The 21,198-nt window shown below is 56.7% G+C and overlaps 8 non-coding genes across 8 annotated transcripts; all 8 read right to left on the bottom strand.

Annotated features, from left to right (window-relative positions):
- Positions 1–6,115: 6,115 nt before the first annotated feature.
- Positions 6,116–6,306, bottom strand: LOC148808004 (U2 spliceosomal RNA). Its single transcript, XR_016088441.1, has one exon. It is a non-coding gene; the product is annotated as a U2 spliceosomal RNA (small nuclear RNA).
- A 777-nt stretch (positions 6,307–7,083) lies between these two features.
- On the bottom strand, positions 7,084–7,274 carry LOC148808003 (U2 spliceosomal RNA). The gene has a single exon (XR_016088522.1). It is a non-coding gene; the product is annotated as a U2 spliceosomal RNA (small nuclear RNA).
- Positions 7,275–13,653: 6,379 nt separating this feature from the next.
- Positions 13,654–13,844, bottom strand: LOC148808002 (U2 spliceosomal RNA). Its single transcript, XR_016088440.1, has one exon. It is a non-coding gene; the product is annotated as a U2 spliceosomal RNA (small nuclear RNA).
- A 791-nt stretch (positions 13,845–14,635) lies between these two features.
- Positions 14,636–14,826, bottom strand: LOC148808001 (U2 spliceosomal RNA). Its single transcript, XR_016088439.1, has one exon. It is a non-coding gene; the product is annotated as a U2 spliceosomal RNA (small nuclear RNA).
- Positions 14,827–15,612: 786 nt separating this feature from the next.
- Positions 15,613–15,803, bottom strand: LOC148808000 (U2 spliceosomal RNA). The gene has a single exon (XR_016088438.1). It is a non-coding gene; the product is annotated as a U2 spliceosomal RNA (small nuclear RNA).
- A 777-nt stretch (positions 15,804–16,580) lies between these two features.
- LOC148807999 (U2 spliceosomal RNA) lies at positions 16,581–16,771 on the bottom strand. Its single transcript, XR_016088517.1, has one exon. It is a non-coding gene; the product is annotated as a U2 spliceosomal RNA (small nuclear RNA).
- Positions 16,772–20,046: 3,275 nt separating this feature from the next.
- Positions 20,047–20,237, bottom strand: LOC148807998 (U2 spliceosomal RNA). Its single transcript, XR_016088437.1, has one exon. It is a non-coding gene; the product is annotated as a U2 spliceosomal RNA (small nuclear RNA).
- A 777-nt stretch (positions 20,238–21,014) lies between these two features.
- Positions 21,015–21,198, bottom strand: LOC148807997 (U2 spliceosomal RNA). The gene has a single exon (XR_016088527.1). It is a non-coding gene; the product is annotated as a U2 spliceosomal RNA (small nuclear RNA).

The following is a 21,198-nucleotide window of genomic DNA, read 5'->3' as shown; positions in this document are numbered from 1 at the left end:
CCCCATCTGCGAATGTCCCACTGGACCCTCCTGGCCACCTCCTCCTTCACCCTCCGCAGGATCCCAAAAGCAGGCTTCTCCACGCCGTGCTTCACCAGGTCTGTCCGGGCATCCCAGATGAAGGCCTTGACCAGGCTGACCAGTAGCCACAGCAGGAATTTCCGGTTCCGGCCCCGGATGCCGGCGATCCCTTTCAGGACGGACGCTTGCGTGATGGGGGAATCGGGGCTTACCTGTGCAAAGAGGGTCCCGCACGATCTCCACACCCTCTGGGCGAAGGCACACTCCCAGAAGACGTGACCCACCGTCTCTTCGCCCGCGCAGCCGTGTCGCGGGCACAGGCTCTGTCTGGAGAGCCCGTGCGCATGCATGACGGCCCTGACCGTCAGCCGACCCCACACGCAGAGCCAGTTCAGGTCCTTCAGCTTGTTATCCAGCCCCTCCGGCTGGACCCGCTGCCAGATGATCCGGGACACACCCGGGATCGCCGGCCGTTCTTCCGCCTTCACCATCCTGTACATGGTCCTGTGATTCAAACAGTTCGTCCCTTCCTTGATCCCCGGGTGTGCCCGCAGCCACCGCACTGCGTGGCGGTAGTGCAGCGGGAGCCGCTCTGCTTTGGGGGTCGTGTTGGTCCAGACCGTCAGGTGCCGCATGCTCGCCGCCAGCCAGAGACTGACAAACCGGCTGCACAGGTGGGCCGGGTTGTCGTGCAGAACCGTGCACAGGCTCGCTATGAAGGCGCAGTCCAACTTCGCCGGGAAGTCCAAGATCCCCCGACCCCCATCGGCCAGGGGTCTGTACATATCACACCTCTTCACCCGTTCGTAGGTGTGACCCCAGACGAAGTTGAAGATGCTCCTCACCAGATCTCTCCGCTTCCGGACCGGCAGGGGGTACACTACCGCCAGGTGGAGAAGCAGAGGCAGGACTTCCGCCTTCAGTACCAGCGCCTTCCCGATCCAGGTTAGCGATCGTTGCTGCCACAGGCCTAGCTTCCGGTTGACTTTCCGGAACCCGGCCTCCCAGTTGACACCTCCAGGATCTGTGGAGTGAAAGCTCACCCCCAGGATCTTCAGCGGCCCAGTCGTCCGTGACAGACCGCCAAAGTCCCGCGGCTCACTCGGCCAGGTCCCGAAGACCTTCACTAAGCTCTTGGCCCTGTTCAGTCGGGCGCCGGTACCTCTTGAGAAATCCTCGACAATGCTGAGCGCCCTCCCCAGGCCGCCTTCAGAGCCCAGGAAGAGCGTGACGTCGTCTGCATATGCCGCGATCTTCGCCATCTGCCCTCCTCCACCTGGCACCAGGATCCCATCCACTCCCGGATCCCTCCTGAGCTGGTCCAGGAGGATCTCTAGGAAAAGCACATACAGCAGGGGCGAGAGAGGACAGCCCTGTCGCACACCACACCGCACTGGAATATGCCCGCCCAACGCTCCGTTGACGCATACCCGGGATGCTACCCCGTTGTACAAGGTCCGGACCCACCTGACAAACCCGTCCGGCAGACCCTTCCTCTTCAGGAGTGCCCACAGAATCTCGTGATGGACCCGGTCAAAGGCCTTGGTCTGGTCGAGGCTCACCAGCAGGAGCGGCAGGCCTCTATCTTCCACCCACGCGATGACGTCGCGGATCAGCTGCAGGGTCCAGCTGATCTTGCGGCCTGCCACACCACACGTCTGGTCAGCCTGCACCAAGGCCGGCATCACTGTTCTCAGGCGGCCGCCCAGCACCCTGGCCAAGATCTTATAGTCAGTGCACAGGAGCTGGATTGGCCGCCAATTCCCCAGGTCTGCCTTGTCACCTCCCTTATGGACGAGGGAGATGACACCGATCTTCATGGTGGCACCGAGCCCATCACGATCCAGCACCTCGTTGAATACCTGCACCAAGAGCGGCTCCAGCTGGTCAAAAAAGGTGAGGTAAAACTCGGTCGGTAGACCGTCTATGCCAGGGACAGTGCCCTTCCTCATCCCCATCAGGGCAGATCGGATCTCTGCCCCTGACACTGCCCCGCCCAGAGCAGCGGGGTCGTCTACCGCCGGCTCCACTCCGTCCAGGAGCCTGCTCCTGATACCGGCGTCGGTCTCCTTCTCAGCAAACAGGGTGCTGTAATATTCTGTGGCACACTCCAACATCCCGGGTATGGAAGTGGCTACAGACCCGTCCGTCCTCCGAACGCCGTCAAAGAAGCCTCGCTCTTGTTGCCTCCTCACGGCGCCGAAGAACTGGGACGAGCAGCTTTCGTCATTCTCCCTCCAGACTCCACGGAGCCTGAAAAGAAAGTCCTTAGCCCACTGCAGCCACTTACCCCTAAGCAGGCTCTTGATGTGGGCGATCTTCTCCCCCTCGTAAGCGCCCCCTTGGTTCAGCTGCGCATACAGTGCCTCGAGCTCCTCCTGGAGCTTGGTGCACTGGCGGTCCTCCAAACTGCGGCGGATCCTGCAGTACTTCTTCGTCACCACCGCGATGGTGCGCTTACAGGACTCCCACCAGTGCACCGCCGAACTGAAGGCGTCCCTCCTCTCCGCACATGCCCTCAGCACTGTAGCGATCTTCCTCTGGTATCTCGCCTCCTGCAGGACTTGCCTGTTCAGCTTCCAGTATCCGGCCTGGAAACGAGGGTCCTCAACACCAAAGGAAGCCGTCAGCATGTGATGGTCGGAAAACCAAGTAGGGGTCGCTTGCCTGCTTAGGGTCGTCCAGTTCGCCGAAGTGAAGACATAATCCAGCCGCCTGAAGGTCCCCCTTCCGTTGTCCCAGGTGTGATGTGCGACATTCTGAAATCCGTCCCGCAGGCCAAAATCTGCAATCAGAGACCGTAACCCATGGGCACCCTCACCTTGTGAGTCCCCCAGGTCGATGTTAAAATCCCCGCCGATGATCAGCTCTCTGTTTGTGTACAGCAGGGGCTCCAGATCTTTCAGGAAGGAGCCCTGCTGCCGCCGGTCCGCCGGGACATACACACCGATCAGCCGGGTCCGCACCCCGTGCCGGGTCCCGTCGACCACCAGCAGGCGCCCGGGGACCACAGAGCTGACCACCTGTGCCGCAAACCCTGGGGAACCACACAGGATGCCCACGCCAGAGGAGTTCACCCCCCCAACGCTCCACCACGAGGGCCCCTTTGTCCACTCCTTCTGGTAAGCGAGCACATCGTCGTGGTCTTTCAGATGGGTCTCCTGCAAAAAGCAAATATCCAAAAGCCTTTGGGACAAATATCGGAAAACTCCAGCTCGTTTCTCCCGGTTCCGCAGACCCCTCACATTAGCCGTGGCCACTGTGAAGGTCATGGCTGCTCCGGGGGGCTGTCACTCTCCATACCGTCGCTGGAGCTAGAGCTGAGTGGATGCTCTGCCCCTGCTGCACTGACCGAACTGTCGGTGTCTGTCCCCTCGATGTAGGTGACCGAAGGGACTGGGCTCACGCCCACCTCCATGTCAGAGACGGGGTCGGGCCCGGGATCGAGAACAAATCCGGGGCTGGGACCGAGGCCGGGGTCGGGGCCCCGGTCAGGGTGGGGGTCGGGGTCGGGGTCGGGGGGAGGGGGGTCGGGAGAGGGGTTGGGGCTGGAGCCCGGGTCAGGGTCAGGCCGGCGCGAGTACTCGCGGTCCGGGGTGTCGACCTGGCACGTCACCACAGGGCTCCCCTCACCTGAAAGGCACTGCGCCACAGAGAAGGGGCCCCGTGCCATGACTCTGTCTCCCTGCCCAGGGGGGAGGGAGCCTGCGGTGTCCCCCAGCTCCTGGCCGTCCTGCGTTGACGCTGGCGCTGCCCCCTCCTCCATCTCCTCCTGGTCTGCCATCACCTCCCGGTCTGCCATCACCTCCTGCTCTGGCGCCGTCACCAGAGCTGCTACCGTCTCCGGGACGAGCTCCGCCTCCCCGTAGTACTCCCTGGATGTCTTCTTCTTCTTGTCGCCCGTCTCCATCTGTCCCTTGCCAGCCTGCGACCGCTTCCTAGTCTTCTTCCTCAACACAGGCATGTGGTGCATCTCCTCCTCCTCCTCACCTGCCCCCCGCGCTGCGGTTGGTCCTGCGTCTGCTCGGGCGGGGGGGGCCTTCACCACATCCGCCCAGCTCCCGACCACCCCGTCTTCGGCCCGAGATGGTCCCTCCTGCGGGTCGTCGCCGTCCTCCTCATGCTGCCTCCCCTTCCCCTTCCCTTTCCGTCTCGGCCGCACCACCACCGTCCATCCGGCATCCTTCCCGGCTCCCCCAGGGACCGCTCCACCACCATCCTGATGTTCGTCCTCGGTGTCCCCAGCCTCACTGCCTTCCGACTCCGTTTCTCCCACCGCCAGGCCGGATCCGTCATGGACAGCTCTGGCATACTCGGCGTTCCTAAGGAGGCAGTTGCGATACAAATGGCCAGTGTTGCCACACAAGGAACACTCTTTAACGGGACAATTCCGGGCCTGATGACCCCGCCGGTGGCACTTCCCACACTCCGCCGCGTTGCACTCGGCCTCCCGGTGCCCGGACTCCCGACACTTCCGACAGAACGGCGGCTGATTCCCGTAGAACAAGTACCCCCTACCTGGACCAATGGCGAAAGTGGCAGGCGGGTGGGCGAAACCGTCCTTACTTCTGTCGTCTGGCCTCAGCTCAACGTGATACTGCCTCTTCCCGGTCCAGACCTTGTAGGGGTCCATGATGATACGAGGGGGGTCCAACACGTCGACGTAACGACGGAGGAAGGTCGTGACGTCACTATCGGGAACAAAGGGGTCAAACATGTGCAGAATCACTGACCTTTCATTGTTGCTCTGGAGCCCCAGACACACGTAATTCTCCAGCCTGCCACTTTCCTTAGCCTTCATGATCTTCTCGGAAGCGCCACGATGTCCTTTCTCCTCCACGAACGAGAGATCCATATAGCGCTGCGCCCGATTCCCCTGCAAGCACTTGATATCCGCCACGTCCAAACCCAGGATCCCAAAAAGGATCTCCTCTTCGAAGACGTCCCTCCCCGGCATCTCTCCATCCGGCTTCCAGATGAAGCGGATGGTCTTCCGGATCTTGGGACCCTCCTCAGCCGTCCTCGCCGCCCCGGGATCCGCAGCCATCGTTCCGCAGCCTTTGCGGCTGCCGAAGCAGCCTTCTCACCAAAACCGAAGTCTTCTGGTGTCCAAGCGTCCAATCCAGGAAACGAAAATCCGAAGCGCAGTCCAAGCCAATCCAAAGTCCAAATCCGGCAAATCCAGCAGCGTAGTCTCCTCCAGGCGGTGTCCTCTCCGGTCTTCTCTCCCCGGTCTTTTGGTGTTACCTCAGCCGCGGGCCTGCCACGTACTAAGGATCGCAGCCAAAAGGCCGAGAAGCGATGCCCGACGCCGGCCTTGGGCGGGCGCGCGGGCGTCCGGCTGGCGCGCAGCGGCGCAGGCCGACGCCTCTGGAGCCCGGTCCGCACGCGGCTGCCGGCCGCCCGGACTCCGCTCTCCCCCTCTCTTGCCTGCCTGCTTGCTCGCCTGCCTGCCCGCCAGTCCCGGGCGGGGGCCCTGCTCTTTGATCTCCTGTCAACGGCCCGACAACGACCGCAGCCGCGGGGGGCGCCAGCCGGCCGGCCTCCTTAGCTTAGGCCCCTCCCACCAGCAGCAGCCGTGCCGAGTGAGCTGCAAGCGAAAGCGGACCGTCGGCACCTGCGGGCAGAGGCAAGGGGCAGCGCTCTCTCGGGAGGGACGGGGACACACACACACCTGCCTGCCTGCCGAAAAAAAGAAAGAAAAGGTGTATATACTAAGTTTTTTGGAGGGAAAACGGCCGGCTGTCGAAAGGGGCCCGCCTGCAAGGACGGGGACACACACACACACACACACACACACACACACACACACACACACACACACACACACACAAGCCACGCCTGCCTCCCTGGAAAAAGGAGGAAAAAACTAAGTTTTTTGGAGGGAAAACGCACGGGAGCCGAAAAGGGGGCCGGCCTGCTTGCCGAGAGAGTCGAGGCGCGGGAAAGTGCACGGAGGGAGCACGGGAACGGGGAGGGGGAGAGAGAGAGACACAGAGACGCACAGATGGACGAGAGACGAGACCGGAGAGGAAGGAGCTCCGGTCCACCTCGCTTGCTTGCTAGCTACGTCTGTCTTTTCACCGCTGAGAGAAGGTAGTGCACCGTTCCCGGAGGCGCTGCAATACCGGGCCGATGCGTGGAGAGGACGGAGCAAGCTCCTGATCCAGCTCCCTGTTCCAAAAATCCGTTTAATATGTGGTCCCCCGATGGGGGACGTATCAGATATTAAACTGATAAGAACAGATACTACACTTGATCTTAGCCAAAAGGCCGAGAAGCGATGCCCGACGCCGGCCTTGGGCGGGCGCGCGGGCGTCCGGCTGGCGCGCAGCGGCGCAGGCCGACGCCTCTGGAGCCCGGTCCGCACGCGGCTGCCGGCCGCCCGGACTCCGCTCTCCCCCTCTCTTGCCTGCCTGCTTGCTCGCCTGCCTGCCCGCCAGTCCCGGGCGGGGGCCCTGCTCTTTGATCTCCTGTCAACGGCCCGACAACGACCGCAGCCGCGGGGGGCGCCAGCCGGCCGGCCTCCTTAGCTTAGGCCCCTCCCACCAGCAGCAGCCGTGCCGAGTGAGCTGCAAGCGAAAGCGGACCGTCGGCACCTGCGGGCAGAGGCAAGGGGCAGCGCTCTCTCGGGAGGGACGGGGACACACACACACCTGCCTGCCTGCCGAAAAAAAGAAAGAAAAGGTGTATATACTAAGTTTTTTGGAGGGAAAACGGCCGGCTGTCGAAAGGGGCCCGCCTGCAAGGACGGGGACACACACACACACACACACACACACACACACACACACACACACAAGCCACGCCTGCCTCCCTGGAAAAAGGAGGAAAAAACTAAGTTTTTTGGAGGGAAAACGCACGGGAGCCGAAAAGGGGGCCGGCCTGCTTGCCGAGAGAGTCGAGGCGCGGGAAAGTGCACGGAGGGAGCACGGGAACGGGGAGGGGGAGAGAGAGAGACACAGAGACGCACAGATGGACGAGAGACGAGACCGGAGAGGAAGGAGCTCCGGTCCACCTCGCTTGCTTGCTAGCTACGTCTGTCTTTTCACCGCTGAGAGAAGGTAGTGCACCGTTCCCGGAGGCGCTGCAATACCGGGCCGATGCGTGGAGAGGACGGAGCAAGCTCCTGATCCAGCTCCCTGTTCCAAAAATCCGTTTAATATGTGGTCCCCCGATGGGGGACGTATCAGATATTAAACTGATAAGAACAGATTTTTTTTTTTTTTTTATTACAAAAGTATAAAACTTACATCAAAAATACATAAACAGAGTCCAAGACATTAAACATTACCATCGTACATCATTGAAACAGAAAAACAGGGTTCAACACAAAATTACATACATATTCTTACAACAAAACTAAACCCTTCCACCTCTCCCGGGCAGCGTGATATCCCCACCTCTGTGTATCTCTTTTTATTCGGCATTTTATTTCATGTAGTACTTTCTGATAGACGCTGTGCACCGTTATTACTTTCCCCTTTTTAATCAGAATGTCCCGAGCCGTCCACATCTCTGCTTTAATCATACTTATTATCAACCATAGTAAAAAGTTGACGCTGCCCACTTTGCCCCCCCCCTTTATTCCATACAGCACTACTGCCATTGAGATACTAAAAGATTCGTCCAACAGCCTGAAGAAGCGGTTACATTTCTTCCAAACTTTTTGTGCAAAACCACACTCCATTAAAGCATGTTTAATTGTCTCAGGGCTCTTACATCCCTCTCTTGGACATGTTGCAGACTTTGTCAATTTGTGCTTATAGAGCACTTCTCTAACCGGCAATCTTCCCCACACAATTCTCCAATTAAGATCAATAAACTTATGGTCCAAACCCCGTGGCTGGATTCGGGACCACACAGCTTCTTTTCCTCTCCGCTCTGCCGGAACCTTGGTTGTCTCTATTATTTGCTGGTATAGACATCTGTGTTTCAGTAATATCGAGGCGTCCCCCTTGTCCCAATATTTCCTCATCCACCCTGTTGCATGTTTATAATACCAGGGGAGGTCTCCCCCGTGCGGCACAGCGTTCGACCATGTCACCACCATTCTCATATGCTGCGCCAGCCAAAATCTCACAAAATACTGATAAGCATGATTCACAGGTGAGTTCAAAGCAACACACAGGTTAGACACATAGATACAGTCCAACTTCATTGGAAAGTCAGGGACTTCTCTGCCACCCTGTTCTATTTGTCGAACCATATCCACTCTTTTAATGTATTCGTATTTCCCTCCCCATATAAAACGAAACACCTCACCAACTAAAAGGCGTCTGTACCTTGCCGGCAGTGGGTACACGTATACCAAATACACTAAAAGCGGTAAAATGTCGACTTTCAAGATTAAAACCTTCCCAACTAGGGTCAGCTTTAACTTGCTCCATAATCCCAGCTTCCTTCTGACTTCCTTGATTCTAGAGGCCCAGTTGCATTGCCCCGATCCCCTCCGTAAAAAGTCAAGACCCAAGATCTTGATGGGTCCTGTACATAATCTAAAACCACTGGCCCACTGCTGTGATATCTCGCTAGAACCAAAAGCCTTCACCGTACTTTTCTCTGCATTTAGACAGGCGCCCGATGCTCTCGCAAAGACTTTAAAAACATCCAAAGCGAAGGTCAAACTAGATGTTGTGCCTGCTAATAAAGTTACATCATCTGCATACATGGTTAATTTAACTCTTTCGCCTCCGCTCCCAGGCAAGATCAAGCCATCTATTTTGTCCTCTCTTCTAATTGCACATGCGAAAGGCTCTATGTAGATCGCAAATAACAAAGGCGAGAGAGGGCAACCTTGCCTCACTCCGGCTTTCTGGTTGATAAAATCTCCTATCCAACCATTCACTGCCGCTCTGCTCCCCACGTCGTTGTATAGGGTTCTGATCCAGCTGATCACCGTTGGTCCAAAACCTAAGTTCTCCAAAACCAGCCATAAGAATTTGTGCGAGACCCTGTCAAAAGCCTTCTCCAGATCTAAGTTGGCTAATAATAGAGGAACCTTCCTCTGTTCAGCCCATGATACAGCATCCCTTAATAACTGCAGGGTCCATTTTCCCGACCTCCCTTTCACTCCACTAGTCTGGTCCTTGCCTATTATGCTCGGCATCACCTGAGCTACACGATAGACAAGCGCTTTTGCCATTATCTTATAATCAGCGCATAAAAGCGTTAGGGGCCTCCAGTTTTTCAAGGACGTACGGTCTCCTTTCTTAAAAATCAGGGTTAAAATGCCTTCCCTCATGGACTTACCCATACGTTCCTTGCTAAAAATCTCTTTTATTAGTTCCAAAAGAAAAGGACCTAAAATTCTCCAGAAAGTGCCATAGAACTCTACTGGAATTCCATCAACCCCCGGCACCTTCCCCCTTTTCAGAGACTTCATCGCCTCTTCCAGCTCAAGCAGTTCAAAAGGTTTTTCCAAATCAGCTTTCTGTTCTTCTGACAGGGTTGTCTGCAAGTTCTGAAGTATCGCTCCCGCTGCTTCCCTTTCACTTACCTTTTCTGAAAAAAGGTTCCCATAAAAACTAGATACTTCTCGCAGCATTCCCTCTTGGTCTGTAATCTGTCCACCACCAGAGTCAGAGACAGCTTGTAATACTCTCTTCTCCTGCCTCTTTCGAATCTTGTTAAAGAAAAAGGTAGAACATGTCTCATATTTTTCTAGAAACTCCACCCTCGCTCTGAACAGAAAATCTCTTGCCCTCTTCTCATAATACTCCTTTATCTGTTTGACAAGAGTTGTAACTTTTTTCTCACTAGAGGGCGCTGTACCATTTCCACTGTTATAGGCTTTCTCCAAATCTCTCTCGAGATTCTCTAATTCCTCCTTCTCCTCCTTCCTCCTCTCCCTACAGTATTTCCTGGAGATCTTTCCTATCACCATCTTGGCTTCTTCCCAGATCTCTACTAGAGATCTGTCGTCCGGTCTTTTATTCAGAAACCTTGTTAAAAACCTTTCCATCTTCTTTATGTACTTCGTTTCTTCCAGAACCGAACAATTTAGTCTCCAGACCCCTCTTCCAAAATTAATTCCAAAATCCACTATCCCAACATTCACAACACAATGGTCAGAGAACCAAACTGGAGTGACTTTAACGGTTCCCACCTTGATTGTGCTAGATACGAAAACATAGTCTAGTTTTCTGCACACACCCCTCGTGTTGCTCCAGGTACATCCCACTTGGGGTGGGATACTCATTTTATGACTGTCCTTCAAACTGTACATTCTCAAAATATTCTTTACCTTTCGGGCATCCCCATCCTTCTCATTATCAATATCAATATTAAAATCCCCGCCAATCACTACAGCCTTGTTTGTCACACATAAAGGACCCAAATTAGTCAAGAAATCCCTCCTTTCCCTAATTGCAGCTGGAGCATACACACACACAAACCTACCGTCTATCCCGTTGACCCTCGCATCCACACACAACAACCTTCCCGGCTCACTCACCCTCACCTCTCCGCATTCCGTTTGAGGGTTCCCGAACAGGATCCCTACCCCGGTAGAGTTTACCTTTCCAATGCTCCACCTTGAGGGGCCACGGTCCCACAAGGCGGACAGCGTCTCCTTATCTCTTTCATCCTTGATATGTACCTCCTGTAAAAAACACACAGTCGGTTTCAAATCTCTGATATATTCAAAAACAGCCACTCTCTTAGCCCTATCACGCAGCCCTCGCACATTAATTGTCAAGATGCTGCTCATTGAAAAAAAGGGTTAAGTCCAGGCTTTTTGGGCTCTCCCCTCACCCTCTTTGATATATGCCTGTAATTCTGATCCGCATCTAATCACGTCCTCCTTCTTTTTACCTTCAAGGCTCATCCCCAGCACTTCCCTTCCACTATGATCAAAAGTGATCTTAACACTGCTGAACTGCCTGAGGATGTCCTTAATTTTCTCAAACCCTTTCGGGTATCTCACCCCCTCCCTGTACCATGTAGTTTGCTTAAGGAAAGCACTGGTGGTCTCGATATCAAGCCTCCAGAGGCTTCCTGTCTGCCACACCTTCCGGCGTAACTCCTCATACCTCCGCTGGCGGTCTTTCCTAGCTAAATCCCCAGCCTTTTGGGCCTCCCTATCCTTAATTAGGTCCACCAGAACCTGCTGCGCAGCCATAGCGGACTTCTGTTCCCTACTTGTGATCCTAATTAGGTTTTTGCCCTCTACTTCAAAGACCACGCCCTCTTGTACTAATTTAACCAAATTTGGGACAGATGTAAAATCAATCTGCCCCTCCTCATTTATTTTCTGCTCAGACAGAAAGTCCTCTGTCGCAGCCACTATCAGTCCAACTAAGCCACAGGGTCGTTTACTGTGGCCCAAAAAACTTTCTGTCTGTTTTTCAGGTTCCATACTTGTCTGAGGAGCCGTGTCAGCAACCACCTCAGGGGTTGAGACCTCCTCGCTACTTCCTCCCATTTCTAATTTCCTTTTTGCAGTTCCACCAGTTCGTTCCACCTCTTCTCTGACCCCTATGGTTTGCTCAATGTTGCTCATTATGTCCTGCATGGCCTCAAGGTTTTTGGCCGTCCGAGCAGCAATGTCCTCTACTGTTGCTGAACCATCTTCCGCGTCTACCTCTGGATCCGGGGTGGGACTTCTGCTCTCTAGCTCCCGATCTTCCACCGATTTCTGCCTCCCCCCGTCTGCTGCTTCTCTCCCTGTATCCTCCTCTGTTTCTTCTGACACTCCAGTCGCCTCCTCTCCCTTCTCTGTACCTGAAACAGAAAGGGACAAAGAAGGCCCAGCAACCCCAGACACGCCCCCTGCTGCCTCCCTGCTTACCGAGATATGGCTCAGAGGGCAGTCCTTATACAAATGGCCATTCTCCCCGCACAGGTTGCATGTCTTTGTCGCCTTGCAGTCTGCTCCCAGATGTCCCGTTTTCCCGCAGCGTTTGCACATCAGCTCCCTGCAATTAGCTGCGAAATGTCCCTCACCTCCACACCTCCTGCATGTCAGTGGTTGTCCCGGGTAACTGAGGTATCCACGATTCGCTCCAATAAAAAACATCGCAGGGGGATGCAAAAAACCGTCTTCTTGAGTGCTGGCAGTCCTCAAACGGGCAAAAAACCTAATCTTCCCTGTCCAATACCTATTTCTGTCCATTATTTTGGTTCCTTTGGCTGTTAAGTCCACAAAACGCTTCAGAAATACCTCAATGTCTTCTTCGGGCACATAGGGATTAAACATCTGGACAATCAGAGGTCTGTTTTCTCTTATAAACAAAGGTTCCACAATATAATCACATAATGGCTTCTCCTCTTTTTTAGTTTTGGCTGTCTCCCAGACTTTTTGGCAAACCGCTCTGCTGGTCAAGAACAGGTCATAGGTCTTTTTCCCCAAAAAATCTTGAAAACAATACACATCAGTGGGACTCAGACCAAAGACACCACGAATGATATCATCCCCAAAAATTTCTCTGTCCCTCAAAACTCTTTCTCCAGCTTCTTCCTTCTGCACAAACCTAATTGTGTGTCTCAACTGACCTTCACGACTGCCAGCGCCCTCTAGTGGTCTTCCCGCCGAACTTCTAGATGAAGCCGCAGCTGCTGCATAACTTCTTCCTCCCTCCTTCGCAGGTCCTTTTCCAGTTCTTCCACGGTCTTCTCCGGCCAGGGTCCTCCCTGCCGTATCAAAAGCGCCTTCAGGAGCCGGCTCCATCCCTCCGTCCTCTCCGCTCCGCCGCTCCATCTGGTGGGTTGTAGAAATCGTCCGCCGCCGCTGCCGCCGCCGCCGATGCTCTCCTCTCTCCTCTCCGCCGCTGCTCTCTCGGTCTCCCAGCTAAGTCCTCAGACCGCGGTCATGCCACGTATCTTCAGATCTTAGCCAAAAGGCCGAGAAGCGATGCCCGACGCCGGCCTTGGGCGGGCGCGCGGGCGTCCGGCTGGCGCGCAGCGGCGCAGGCCGACGCCTCTGGAGCCCGGTCCGCACGCGGCTGCCGGCCGCCCGGACTCCGCTCTCCCCCTCTCTTGCCTGCCTGCTTGCTCGCCTGCCTGCCCGCCAGTCCCGGGCGGGGGCCCTGCTCTTTGATCTCCTGTCAACGGCCCGACAACGACCGCAGCCGCGGGGGGCGCCAGCCGGCCGGCCTCCTTAGCTTAGGCCCCTCCCACCAGCAGCAGCCGTGCCGAGTGAGCTGCAAGCGAAAGCGGACCGTCGGCACCTGCGGGCAGAGGCAAGGGGCAGCGCTCTCTCGGGAGGGACGGGGACACACACACACCTGCCTGCCTGCCGAAAAAAAGAAAGAAAAGGTGTATATACTAAGTTTTTTGGAGGGAAAACGGCCGGCTGTCGAAAGGGGCCCGCCTGCAAGGACGGGGACACACACACACACACACACACACACACACACACACACACACACAAGCCACGCCTGCCTCCCTGGAAAAAGGAGGAAAAAACTAAGTTTTTTGGAGGGAAAACGCACGGGAGCCGAAAAGGGGGCCGGCCTGCTTGCCGAGAGAGTCGAGGCGCGGGAAAGTGCACGGAGGGAGCACGGGAACGGGGAGGGGGAGAGAGAGAGACACAGAGACGCACAGATGGACGAGAGACGAGACCGGAGAGGAAGGAGCTCCGGTCCACCTCGCTTGCTTGCTAGCTACGTCTGTCTTTTCACCGCTGAGAGAAGGTAGTGCACCGTTCCCGGAGGCGCTGCAATACCGGGCCGATGCGTGGAGAGGACGGAGCAAGCTCCTGATCCAGCTCCCTGTTCCAAAAATCCGTTTAATATGTGGTCCCCCGATGGGGGACGTATCAGATATTAAACTGATAAGAACAGATACTACACTTGATCTTAGCCAAAAGGCCGAGAAGCGATGCCCGACGCCGGCCTTGGGCGGGCGCGCGGGCGTCCGGCTGGCGCGCAGCGGCGCAGGCCGACGCCTCTGGAGCCCGGTCCGCACGCGGCTGCCGGCCGCCCGGACTCCGCTCTCCCCCTCTCTTGCCTGCCTGCTTGCTCGCCTGCCTGCCCGCCAGTCCCGGGCGGGGGCCCTGCTCTTTGATCTCCTGTCAACGGCCCGACAACGACCGCAGCCGCGGGGGGCGCCAGCCGGCCGGCCTCCTTAGCTTAGGCCCCTCCCACCAGCAGCAGCCGTGCCGAGTGAGCTGCAAGCGAAAGCGGACCGTCGGCACCTGCGGGCAGAGGCAAGGGGCAGCGCTCTCTCGGGAGGGACGGGGACACACACACACCTGCCTGCCTGCCGAAAAAAAGAAAGAAAAGGTGTATATACTAAGTTTTTTGGAGGGAAAACGGCCGGCTGTCGAAAGGGGCCCGCCTGCAAGGACGGGGACACACACACACACACACACACACACACACACACACACACACACACACACACACACACAAGCCACGCCTGCCTCCCTGGAAAAAGGAGGAAAAAACTAAGTTTTTTGGAGGGAAAACGCACGGGAGCCGAAAAGGGGGCCGGCCTGCTTGCCGAGAGAGTCGAGGCGCGGGAAAGTGCACGGAGGGAGCACGGGAACGGGGAGGGGGAGAGAGAGAGACACAGAGACGCACAGATGGACGAGAGACGAGACCGGAGAGGAAGGAGCTCCGGTCCACCTCGCTTGCTTGCTAGCTACGTCTGTCTTTTCACCGCTGAGAGAAGGTAGTGCACCGTTCCCGGAGGCGCTGCAATACCGGGCCGATGCGTGGAGAGGACGGAGCAAGCTCCTGATCCAGCTCCCTGTTCCAAAAATCCGTTTAATATGTGGTCCCCCGATGGGGGACGTATCAGATATTAAACTGATAAGAACAGATACTACACTTGATCTTAGCCAAAAGGCCGAGAAGCGATGCCCGACGCCGGCCTTGGGCGGGCGCGCGGGCGTCCGGCTGGCGCGCAGCGGCGCAGGCCGACGCCTCTGGAGCCCGGTCCGCACGCGGCTGCCGGCCGCCCGGACTCCGCTCTCCCCCTCTCTTGCCTGCCTGCTTGCTCGCCTGCCTGCCCGCCAGTCCCGGGCGGGGGCCCTGCTCTTTGATCTCCTGTCAACGGCCCGACAACGACCGCAGCCGCGGGGGGCGCCAGCCGGCCGGCCTCCTTAGCTTAGGCCCCTCCCACCAGCAGCAGCCGTGCCGAGTGAGCTGCAAGCGAAAGCGGACCGTCGGCACCTGCGGGCAGAGGCAAGGGGCAGCGCTCTCTCGGGAGGGACGGGGACACACACACACCTGCCTGCCTGCCGAAAAAAAGAAAGAAAAGGTGTATATACTAAGTTTTTTGGAGGGAAAACGGCCGGCTGTCGAAAGGGGCCCGCCTGCAAGGACGGGGCACACACACACACACACACACACACACACACACACACACACACACACACACACAAGCCACGCCTGCCTCCCTGGAAAAAGGAGGAAAAAACTAAGTTTTTTGGAGGGAAAACGCACGGGAGCCGAAAAGGGGGCCGGCCTGCTTGCCGAGAGAGTCGAGGCGCGGGAAAGTGCACGGAGGGAGCACGGGAACGGGGAGGGGGAGAGAGAGAGACACAGAGACGCACAGATGGACGAGAGACGAGACCGGAGAGGAAGGAGCTCCGGTCCACCTCGCTTGCTTGCTAGCTACGTCTGTCTTTTCACCGCTGAGAGAAGGTAGTGCACCGTTCCCGGAGGCGCTGCAATACCGGGCCGATGCGTGGAGAGGACGGAGCAAGCTCCTGATCCAGCTCCCTGTTCCAAAAATCCGTTTAATATGTGGTCCCCCGATGGGGGACGTATCAGATATTAAACTGATAAGAACAGATACTACACTTGATCTTAGCCAAAAGGCCGAGAAGCGATGCCCGACGCCGGCCTTGGGCGGGCGCGCGGGCGTCCGGCTGGCGCGCAGCGGCGCAGGCCGACGCCTCTGGAGCCCGGTCCGCACGCGGCTGCCGGCCGCCCGGACTCCGCTCTCCCCCTCTCTTGCCTGCCTGCTTGCTCGCCTGCCTGCCCGCCAGTCCCGGGCGGGGGCCCTGCTCTTTGATCTCCTGTCAACGGCCCGACAACGACCGCAGCCGCGGGGGGCGCCAGCCGGCCGGCCTCCTTAGCTTAGGCCCCTCCCACCAGCAGCAGCCGTGCCGAGTGAGCTGCAAGCGAAAGCGGACCGTCGGCACCTGCGGGCAGAGGCAAGGGGCAGCGCTCTCTCGGGAGGGACGGGGACACACACACACCTGCCTGCCTGCCGAAAAAAAGAAAGAAAAGGTGTATATACTAAGTTTTTTGGAGGGAAAACGGCCGGCTGTCGAAAGGGGCCCGCCTGCAAGGACGGGGACACACACACACACACACACACACACACACACACACACACACACAAGCCACGCCTGCCTCCCTGGAAAAAGGAGGAAAAAACTAAGTTTTTTGGAGGGAAAACGCACGGGAGCCGAAAAGGGGGCCGGCCTGCTTGCCGAGAGAGTCGAGGCGCGGGAAAGTGCACGGAGGGAGCACGGGAACGGGGAGGGGGAGAGAGAGAGACACAGAGACGCACAGATGGACGAGAGACGAGACCGGAGAGGAAGGAGCTCCGGTCCACCTCGCTTGCTTGCTAGCTACGTCTGTCTTTTCACCGCTGAGAGAAGGTAGTGCACCGTTCCCGGAGGCGCTGCAATACCGGGCCGATGCGTGGAGAGGACGGAGCAAGCTCCTGATCCAGCTCCCTGTTCCAAAAATCCGTTTAATATGTGGTCCCCCGATGGGGGACGTATCAGATATTAAACTGATAAGAACAGATTTTTTTTTTTTTTTTATTACAAAATACAAAAGTCCATACATCAAAACTCGTTATAACCAAAAACCCCAAATATCAAACCCAAATCTCAACTACACCAAACGTATATCAACCATTCATTAACATAACCCCACCCTGTATGCAAATCAATCCCTCCCCTAATCACAAATCATTCCCATACTCACAACACATAAAACCCACAAAGACCGTCGTTCACATCTTCAAACTTTTACATAAAGCTCCATACAACATCTTGCTAATCTGTTTACACTCCTCCCTCGTTTCCCCACCCATTCGAAACGCACCCGGAGTATCCCCTTCCTTCACCAATTCTATACAACACCCTGGAAACTTCCGTTCTACTTCTTGCACTGTAGCCAAGCATTTCTTCTGTTTGACCTTTATCCGTTTCTGCCAATCCTGGTTTAATTCAACCTGCTTCCACTCCTTACAAGTATTGTTCGCCTTCTCCGGTTGATGCCCCTCTGTACACCCTCTTCCACTTACTTGCCCACCATTGCTTCCTTTTTTCCCAGTACCCTCCACTACCACAGAACCTGTCTTCATACCTTTCTTCTCCCCCACGGCCCCTACGGACCCTAAGGGTGGAAAATTTTCTTCATTCAATTCAACTTCTGGCACCCTCGCTGCAGGTATTAAGTCCCACGGTATACCCGGTAACGGAACCTCGATGTGCCCTTCCTTCTCCCATTCTATTCTACATTGTTTCACACATTCCGCGTACTCCCTCTCCACATCGCTATCTGTAAGATCCCAGGTACGCATTCGATCTTCATTGGTGTTACTATGTCTTCCTGTCGCACATACATCTACAGCTGCTCCTCTCGCCTCCTCTACTCTAGTCTCTGGTGCACTCCTCTCTGCTTGTTTATCACACATGCCAACCTCCCTCACCTCTCTGCCACTAGATACCGCCCCGTCCTCGCATTTTTCCATTTGTTTTCCCGCCTTCTCCCTCGGACGCCCCACACTTTCTCCAACATTCATACTTTCCACCACTTCCACTTTGGACAGCTCTACTTGCACACCATCCATCGGCGCCTCCACCTGTTCACCAACAACCCTTTCCGTACTCCCACCCATCCCCTCCTTATCTAAATCCATAACCACACTAACCCCCTGACTCCTAACCCTCTCATCCACCGCACCTTCCTTATCTGTCTTCATCCCACCCTTTCCGCTCCCACTCGTGCATCCCACACAATCCCCTATCCTAACTACATTCTCCACTTCCTGCGTCACAACTTGTGCAACCCCCTTCACCTCCACCGCTAACTCACAATTGCCCCTCCCCACACTCTCATCCACACCCTCCTTATCTGGTACCTTAACAACACTGCCTCCTACTGTTTCATCTACACTTAGCCCTGCAGATCCCATTCCATCCCTCCTCATCTTATCCACTTCCTCCTCTTGCGCACTACCCAACTCCCCTTTCCCGTCAGCAACCCTTGTCTTTTCTTCTAACTTATCTTGCTCAGCCCTAACCGTCTTCCTCCCCACACAGCTTCTAAAAACATGACCTAGCTCCCCACATGAAAAACATCGGACCTCTTTCCTACAGGCCTTCAGTACATGCCCCCGTTCCTTACATCGACTACAAAACACCATAGTACATTTTGCAGCATAATGACCCAAAACCCCACATCTCCGACATGCGAGGGGCTGTCCTGGGTAAACCAGGTATCCCCTCTCCGACCCGATCTCAAAAAAGGCAGGGGGATGTAGCACCCCTCCCTCTTCTGTACCCCCAAACCGTAACCTCATCCAGTAAACCCGCCTGCCCGTCCAAACCCCCTCAGAGTCCAATTCCCTCTCCCCCTTTCCCTGCAACAACACAAATTCATTCAAAAAAACCTCAATGTCCTCTTCTGAAACAAATGGATCAAAAACAAAAACAGTCATTTTCCGTAAACTTCCGGCAAACATAGGAGTCACACGGAAGAGGCTCAACGGAGCCTCTCCCTTTCTCTCCAAAATCTTCCTCCATAACTCAAAACAAAGCTCACTCGAAACCAAGGTTAACTCAAAAATCCCGCGATCACAATAGTCCTGCAAACATAGTATGTCCGGCAGTTTCACATCCAAAACCTTTTTCAAAACAAAAGTCTTGAACTTATCTCTGGTCCAAGTCCCGGGTTCCTCTCGGTCTCGCAAGGTGAAACGGATGGAGTCCTTCCGTTGCTCCTTCCTCGCCCAAGGATGTCCCGCCTCCATCTCCAACCACGGATCCGAAACGCACTTCCAGGTCCCAGGAACGCTCCGCCACCGTCTCCCGTTCACATCCACAGGCCAGCAATTCCACTCGTCACCGCCGCCGTCTCGATCCTCCAAGCTCCAACCCAACGCTCCGCTGCTCCGGTCAATCCTTCTCCCGCTGCGTCACTCCTTCCAGCCTTTCCCGTCCTCCCGCCGCCTTCCCGACCCTCTGACTAAGACCTCGGAATTGCGGGCTTGCCGGCTTAAACCTTGATCTTAGCCAAAAGGCCGAGAAGCGATGCCCGACGCCGGCCTTGGGCGGGCGCGCGGGCGTCCGGCTGGCGCGCAGCGGCGCAGGCCGACGCCTCTGGAGCCCGGTCCGCACGCGGCTGCCGGCCGCCCGGACTCCGCTCTCCCCCTCTCTTGCCTGCCTGCTTGCTCGCCTGCCTGCCCGCCAGTCCCGGGCGGGGGCCCTGCTCTTTGATCTCCTGTCAACGGCCCGACAACGACCGCAGCCGCGGGGGGCGCCAGCCGGCCGGCCTCCTTAGCTTAGGCCCCTCCCACCAGCAGCAGCCGTGCCGAGTGAGCTGCAAGCGAAAGCGGACCGTCGGCACCTGCGGGCAGAGGCAAGGGGCAGCGCTCTCTCGGGAGGGACGGGGACACACACACACCTGCCTGCCTGCCGAAAAAAAGAAAGAAAAGGTGTATATACTAAGTTTTTTGGAGGGAAAACGGCCGGCTGTCGAAAGGGGCCCGCCTGCAAGGACGGGGACACACACACACACACACACACACACACACACACACACACACACACACACACACACACACACAAGCCACGCCTGCCTCCCTGGAAAAAGGAGGAAAAAACTAAGTTTTTTGGAGGGAAAACGCACGGGAGCCGAAAAGGGGGCCGGCCTGCTTGCCGAGAGAGTCGAGGCGCGGGAAAGTGCACGGAGGGAGCACGGGAACGGGGAGGGGGAGAGAGAGAGACACAGAGACGCACAGATGGACGAGAGACGAGACCGGAGAGGAAGGAGCTCCGGTCCACCTCGCTTGCTTGCTAGCTACGTCTGTCTTTTCACCGCTGAGAGAAGGTAGTGCACCGTTCCCGGAGGCGCTGCAATACCGGGCCGATGCGTGGAGAGGACGGAGCAAGCTCCTGATCCAGCTCCCTGTTCCAAAAATCCGTTTAATATGTGGTCCCCCGATGGGGGACGTATCAGATATTAAACTGATAAGAACAGATACTACACTTGATCTTAGCCAAAAGGCCGAGAAGCGATGCCCGACGCCGGCCTTGGGCGGGCGCGCGGGCGTCCGGCTGGCGCGCAGCGGCGCAGGCCGACGCCTCTGGAGCCCGGTCCGCACGCGGCTGCCGGCCGCCCGGACTCCGCTCTCCCCCTCTCTTGCCTGCCTGCTTGCTCGCCTGCCTGCCCGCCAGTCCCGGGCGGGGGCCCTGCTCTTTGATCTCCTGTCAACGGCCCGACAACGACCGCAGCCGCGGGGGGCGCCAGCCGGCCGGCCTCCTTAGCTTAGGCCCCTCCCACCAGCAGCAGCCGTGCCGAGTGAGCTGCAAGCGAAAGCGGACCGTCGGCACCTGCGGGCAGAGGCAAGGGGCAGCGCTCTCTCGGGAGGGACGGGGACACACACACACCTGCCTGCCTGCCGAAAAAAAGAAAGAAAAGGTGTATATACTAAGTTTTTTGGAGGGAAAACGGCCGGCTGTCGAAAGGGGCCCGCCTGCAAGGACGGGGACACACACACACACACACACACACACACACACACACACACACACAAGCCACGCCTGCCTCCCTGGAAAAAGGAGGAAAAAACTAAGTTTTTTGGAGGGAAAACGCACGGGAGCCGAAAAGGGGGCCGGCCTGCTTGCCGAGAGAGTCGAGGCGCGGGAAAGTGCACGGAGGGAGCACGGGAACGGGGAGGGGGAGAGAGAGAGACACAGAGACGCACAGATGGACGAGAGACGAGACCGGAGAGGAAGGAGCTCCGGTCCACCTCGCTTGCTTGCTAGCTACGTCTGTCTTTTCACCGCTGAGAGAAGGTAGTGCACCGTTCCCGGAGGCGCTGCAATACCGGGCCGATGCGTGGAGAGGACGGAGCAAGCTCCTGATCCAGCTCCCTGTTCCAAAAATCCGTTTAATATGTGGTCCCCCGATGGGGGACGTATCAGATATTAAACTGATAAGAACAGATTTTTTTTATGTTTTTATTAGAAAACGGTAC

Source organism: Atractosteus spatula, unplaced genomic scaffold (assembly GCF_055471065.1).
Source record: "Atractosteus spatula isolate fAtrSpa1 unplaced genomic scaffold, fAtrSpa1.hap1 Scaffold_25, whole genome shotgun sequence".
NCBI classification, from domain to species: domain Eukaryota; kingdom Metazoa; phylum Chordata; class Actinopteri; order Semionotiformes; family Lepisosteidae; genus Atractosteus; species Atractosteus spatula.
The sequence above is the reverse complement of the archived record's forward strand: the minus strand, read 5'-3'. Positions and strand labels throughout refer to the sequence as shown.